This window comes from Salvia splendens, chromosome 14 (assembly GCF_004379255.2).
Source record: "Salvia splendens isolate huo1 chromosome 14, SspV2, whole genome shotgun sequence".
In the NCBI taxonomy this organism is placed as follows: domain Eukaryota; kingdom Viridiplantae; phylum Streptophyta; class Magnoliopsida; order Lamiales; family Lamiaceae; genus Salvia; species Salvia splendens.
Genome location: NC_056045.1, coordinates 2,219,677 through 2,225,921, shown reverse-complemented (window position 1 = coordinate 2,225,921; position 6,245 = coordinate 2,219,677). Strand labels below are relative to the sequence as shown.

Below are 6,245 nucleotides of genomic sequence, written 5' to 3'. Positions count from 1 at the left end.
CTAATAATTAAAAAATTAACACATACTATTTTTTACGGTAAATTTTAATTATATTTAAATTCAATTTGGTTGGTAATTGAATTAAGTAGTAGTAAAAAAAATTATTGGATTCTATGTGTTTGAAGCAAGATGAGTGGCGAAAGAATTGTCCAAATGCCCTTTGAAGGCCTTAAGGGCATTTTCGTCCAGAAAATGTTCAAAATACCTCAAATGATATTAACTTGTAGTTGACTGACCTAAAATGATATTTTCAAAGTTCACGGACCTAATTGTGTTTGCAAAAAAGTGACGAGGTTGTGCAAACGGAGTAAGACCATCCACAACGCGTCTCGCGCCGGGCTCGCGTCACGTCTCGGAGAGACGAGACCCCCGCGAGACGCATTGCAGCGCCCACACCCAACTCCAAGAGGATCTAATTGAGCACATTTGGGAAAATTTTGGCGGAGAAGATTAAATTATGTCATTTTTATTTTTTTAGAATTTTAATTATGTCTTCGTTTTTTTAATGTTAAGTTGTAATGTTGTTTTAATTTTAATAAAGTGTGTTTGTTTAAATTGAATTGGTTTTAAAAAAAATTTATAAATTAAATTGAATGAATAGTAATTAAGAGACGGTATAGAGACGGTTAAGAGACGGAGCGTTGCAGGTTCCGTCTCTTAGTTAAGAGATGGAGGAAAAAAGGACAGTGGGGCCCTCAAATAGTGCTCAAATAGTAGTTAAGAGACGGTTTAAGAGACGGTATAGAGACAGCGTTGTGGATGGCCTAATATCGACGAAGCATTACCGTAAATGCGGATTTAAACAAAAAGCATTAAATAAGGGGAGGGATTAAGGGGGTAACCAGCTACTTACTATTACAGATAAATGGCCTAATTACTATATTACAGATATAAAAATATCAAAACATTACCGTTGAAAAATAAGGGGGATTAGGGGTAACTAGCTTACTATTACGGATAAAAAAAATGAACTAATTACTATTACAGATAAAAAAAATGGCCTAATTACAGATAATGGCGCTCTATACTAAGACAATCTTCAAACTAGATCCGATCTACAAAGTTTAAACAGCAAAATATGAGTTTCAAGAAAACTAAAATAGAAAGAAAAAAGAGAAGGAGATCTTACCGTGCAGAGCAGTGGACAGCCCAGATCCGGCCGTATGCAGCCGCGGCGGCATGAAACCGAAAGAGAGAGAAAGAAGGAGGTTCCTCTCTCTCCTCCAATTAGGGTTAGGGTTTGGGTTTTTAAGGCCATCCACAATAGGCGCCCAGCGACCGCCCAGCCGAGCGCCGGCGCTGGGCGGTTCGCTGGGCGATCTATTGCAGCCGCCCAGCGGGCGATTGGAGGTAGAAACCGCGCAGCGCTGGGCGGTCGCGTGGCGCTGGGCGGTCGGCTGGGCGGTCCGTTCGGCGCTATTGCAGCGCCCGGATCGCCCAGCGCACCGCCTAGCGCGAAAATTAAATTTTTTTTTCCGAAACACTATATATACGCGCTTTGCTCGTCATTTTCATTCGCACCACTTGTTTTAACGAGTACTCTCCCTATCTTAATTTCTGTTCAATATCTTTTTTATTAATGTATTTTTTTAAAATTAATGTACTTTTTTTAAATTATTGTACTTTTTTGAATTTTAATAGTATTATTAAACTTTTCCCATATATGTCTCATAAATTAAATTCCGTATATTGTGTGATTGTTAATTATGTCATTTTATATAATTGTTATTAGTGATGTGGCTATTGATGTGACTGGGCTATTTATGATGTGGCTAGGCTATGGCTGGGCTATTTATGATGTGGCAGGAGGATTTTTAGTGCTGATGATGTGGCAGTGGCTGGGCTATGGCTGGACTATTGCTGGGCTATTCCTATTGTGGATGGCCTAACAGGATAAATATATTTGGGCCACTTCTTCCTTGTTGGGCTGTAAGTAATAATCGGACCGAATTTAAATAAAATGGGCTGAAGAAGAAATGTGATTTGAAATAAGCCTAACCTTTTTTTTTTGTTTATCCATTTTAACTGAATTTTCATTCTACTTAATCTCCCTCCACTCTAATTACATAAGAAATAATGAGTGATTTTTCAATAAAAATAAAATTTCCAGATCCGGCCCGTATGATTATTCCATTATTACTGTTTTGATTAATTTAGTTATATTGATCTAATATGGAGTATTACCATAATTAATTCATATTAACTGATTTTTGTCATTCATATATCACTACAAATGGAATGGGAAATCAGTCATGATTAATACTACTTTCTACTATATATCGTGTAAATCAATTTCTGATATTGTGATGGGATTTGGTAGAAAATTCACCATCTTTGTATTTATTATTTGTAGAAATGTACACTATATAAGACACTTTAAAGATTGTAATTCAAGAATTATCATGGCTTCTCGAAAAGTGATGTTTTTTTGTTACCCTTTTGTTGATTGTCACGGGTTAGCATGTCTTCTCTAACATAGAAATTATGTTCAAAATTTTAAATTATTTTGTTTTTCATTGTAGCTCACGGTTTAGTTTTTTTATATATGTGCAGCAAGCATGTCAGCCAGACCTTGCAAATCCAATAAAAATTGTGAATCTCATGAGAGTGGTAACTCGCAAGTATCTGACATTTTTCGTAAGTTCAACTATGATCCTATCAATATTTAATGAATGTATTTGGTTATTTAATTTTTTTTTAAAAAATTATGTTTGTTATTCAGCTTTTCCGAAATGCTTTTCCAATGAAGAATGCCCAAAATGCGATAAAGGTCATAGGATCTGCACTCCCGAAGGCCTTTGCGGTTGTACCAAATCACCCATGTAGAACAAATAAAATGGAGACTTTGTCCCAAATCAATAAATTTATGACCTCAATATGATTTTGCTAGTCTTCTTTTATTGCTATACTATCTATTTCGAAATCATTAAATTTATGAGCTTAGTATGTGTTCGGAAATTCGCAAGTACATGTGTATGCTTGGAATTTTCGAGCTAATAGTTCTGAAATTTTTCCAAGCTTCGGGTAAATATTCCGGTGAAGCAAATACCGATCACTTAAAATTGCTCGAAAAGTGCTCGGTATTTCCCAATTTTCCGAGCAATTTTGGCCTTATACCGAGCACTTTGGTGCTCTAAACACTGTTTATTTTGTAGTGAAGTGCATAAAGTCTTATAGCCTCTTCAATTGGAAATTTGGAATTACACACTAATAGAAAAAGGCTACTTTGTTACCCACATTAAATCTCATGGTACAATATGATATTTTTATACATTTACCTAATAAGTAACTAGTCTGAAATTAAATATTACTACGATACAAGATATAAAAACAAACGTTAAGGGTCCGTTTGATAGGGTAGATAATTTCTCCATCTTTATCTAAAATATGTGTTCTTATCATGTTTTATTTTATCTACACGACAACAAAACTCTACCTAGTAGGACCCCAACAAATGATGTGCATCATCTTTTCGGCCTTCTCTACGTCCCTTGCTCTTCCCATTGCACAACCCTCATGCTCGGAATCAGATTTTCTCGTACTCTCGCCATAAACCCATCTAACACGGCCGGCATCGGCTGACTCCCAAGCAGAGATCGACGGCGGAGAAGAAGTGATGCTGCTGGAGGATGCTGCCGCCATGTTATTCCTCTTCAACATTTTGAGCAAACTTAACATATTTAAAGAGATTATGAGTGAAGAATGTCTTTTGATATTTGGAGTTGTAGTAGAATTGTGTGGAAGATGAAGGTGCATTTATATAGCTATGACTTCCACTAAACAATTCTTGAAAAATGACATGAATAACGCACATATAATTTTTTTTATCTACTACAATAAATATATAAGTACACCGAGTGAAATAATTTATGCTACAAACCAATCATATGCCAATTATATTAAAACATATGGAGTACTACTTTATTATGAGAATGGGACCAAAAACACGTTATGACTCGTCTACATTTGACCGTTTTTTTAATTAAATGTTACTATACCAGTCTACCACTAACTATTTCTTAAAGAATTCTTTATAAATTCTTAAAAAATTAAATGTAAAACATGTTAGGTCACGTATTCTTTTGGCCAATTTTCATTGCTATCACTTCTACTAAACAACTTTTCAGAGTGAATTTAAAATCACGTTGCGATAACTATTACTCCTAACTAACATCGAATATTTTAATAATTGTATAGTAGATGTAGCTAAAGTAATTAATGAATCCTTTTATAATGTACATCTTGTAGGTACGTAAACTAACAAAATGAGTAGCTATGAAGATTAAATAATTTGTATTTTTTTGATTGGTTATTAAATTGAATAATTTGTTTGATTTTTAGTTACAATCACAATAAAACTCAAATCTTCTTATCAAATGATTACACATATCATAATACCGTTTAATTACAAAAAAAATATTTTATCAACAAAATTACACTTAGATCGTCAATTTAAATAAAACAGAGGAACAACAGATTTACACTTGGTGGTCAATTTGAATAAAATCGTGGAACTTATATTACATTTAATATGGGTTTTTTTGAAGATTATTATGGACAAAATGGGCAAGCAACAAAAAGTTGACTTATTACACATGTCATAAACTTACTTAATTGACAAGCTATACTCCAGCATGTTTTGTAGGAGTATTATATTATTCTAATAAATAAGTATATATACATTCAGAAGCAATCAATAAAAAATTGATCAATCATTTGGCATGAAATATAAGTAAACACAAGAGTGACAAAAATTTCATGCCCACAAATACAGTAATTCATATTAGAAGAACACACCTTTTGTCATGATTCTGGCTCAAACATAGTAGATTTTTTAATTTTAAATGCTAAACATTAAATTGGTTAATTTTTATCCTAAAAGTGATTGTGTTAGGATTTCATTTATAGGATGATTTGAACCCATTTTGACCCGATAACAGATGCAAGTTTTGAAAAACAATAAGTTTGATCTAAAAATCCAAATAGCTCCAATCAAATTAAATACTCTTAAGTTACTTTCATTAGGTAGGGTTTCGGTGAATATAGAGATAAGTCTTAAAAGAATCATTTAGTCACAAACTAATCAACAACTCGCACAATATTTTTTTATCCTTGTAGTTTTATGGAGTAGTAATAATATGTAGAAAGAATGTAATTTAAAATGTGAGTATTGAGAAAAGGAAGTAGATCATCCATTTTATGTGATTGCGTGATCCATTTGGGACTAGAAATAAAACCTGTCTTTCAAGGCTTTATACTCAATTTGATCGAGAACTTAATTAAGAGCTTGGTTGCAAGTTGGTGCCCCATTTTCCCTTCTCTCCGGGCCAAACTTACGACGAGTAGATAGATGCATAAGAAAGTGAGCGAGAAATATGAAGACACAAAGAGTCAGAAAGTCTGAACTTGATAGACGAAGTGTTTTGTTTTGCTGTGTTTTTTTTGTTGTTTCTTCCATCCTCTTGCTTAGCCTTTTGCCTTTTGCCTTTTGCTTTTGTTTGTAGAGCGTTGTTGAGTTTATGATTGTTCTTATATTTTTGGTTATTGGGTGAGTGTACATGTTGGTTTTTTGTGGTTGTTGATATGTTTTGTTAAGGTATTGTCGAGTAGCTTTCGTGTTGTTATTTGTTATTTTCTTCTGTTATTGAGTTTTGTATGGACCTATTTGCTCTTTTTTTTTCATTTGAGCCTGTTTAAAATATATATAAAACAAAATTAAATGCGACTGACTAAATCCACTCACGATACTATTGATATAAAACTAAAACGCTGAAAACAAATCGATTTTTAGTACTATTCAAAGTCATAGCATAGTAATTAAGTTATTAACAAAATGTAAACCAAATTAAAATTTGTATAGTATGCTTACAAAGTAACCAGTGACACGAGATTAATTACCCGATATATAAAGATGAGAAAGTGCTCAAGACAATAAAATGGGCTAGCATAATAAATCAAAACCTAATTAGTACATTAATTAGCTATTTAATCTAATTAACTACTTTCATTTATTTTTTAATATATGTGAAAAGCATTAACACACTTTTATTTATTTATCTTTATGGCGTGGCCATAATACTATATAGAAATGGCTATATATAACCTTGGCAACAGAAATTAACTTGTTTATGATTGAGTAGTTAATTAAAAGGCTCTTTGCTGCTTACTACACGAACTTTCAATATTTTCTTATTTTCCTCCGAACTCTTATTTCTGAATCTAAGTATATGAATTCTGAACTTTTC

The 6,245-nt window shown here is 33.0% G+C and overlaps 1 long non-coding RNA gene across 1 annotated transcript; it reads right to left on the bottom strand.

Annotated features, from left to right (window-relative positions):
• Positions 1 to 829: 829 nt before the first annotated feature.
• LOC121763793 lies at positions 830 to 1,221 on the bottom strand. The gene is made up of 2 exons (XR_006042496.1): positions 1,130 to 1,221; positions 830 to 1,055 (listed from the first exon to the last, which is right to left on the bottom strand). It is a non-coding gene; the product is annotated as an uncharacterized LOC121763793 (long non-coding RNA).
• Positions 1,222 to 6,245: the final 5,024 nt, after the last annotated feature.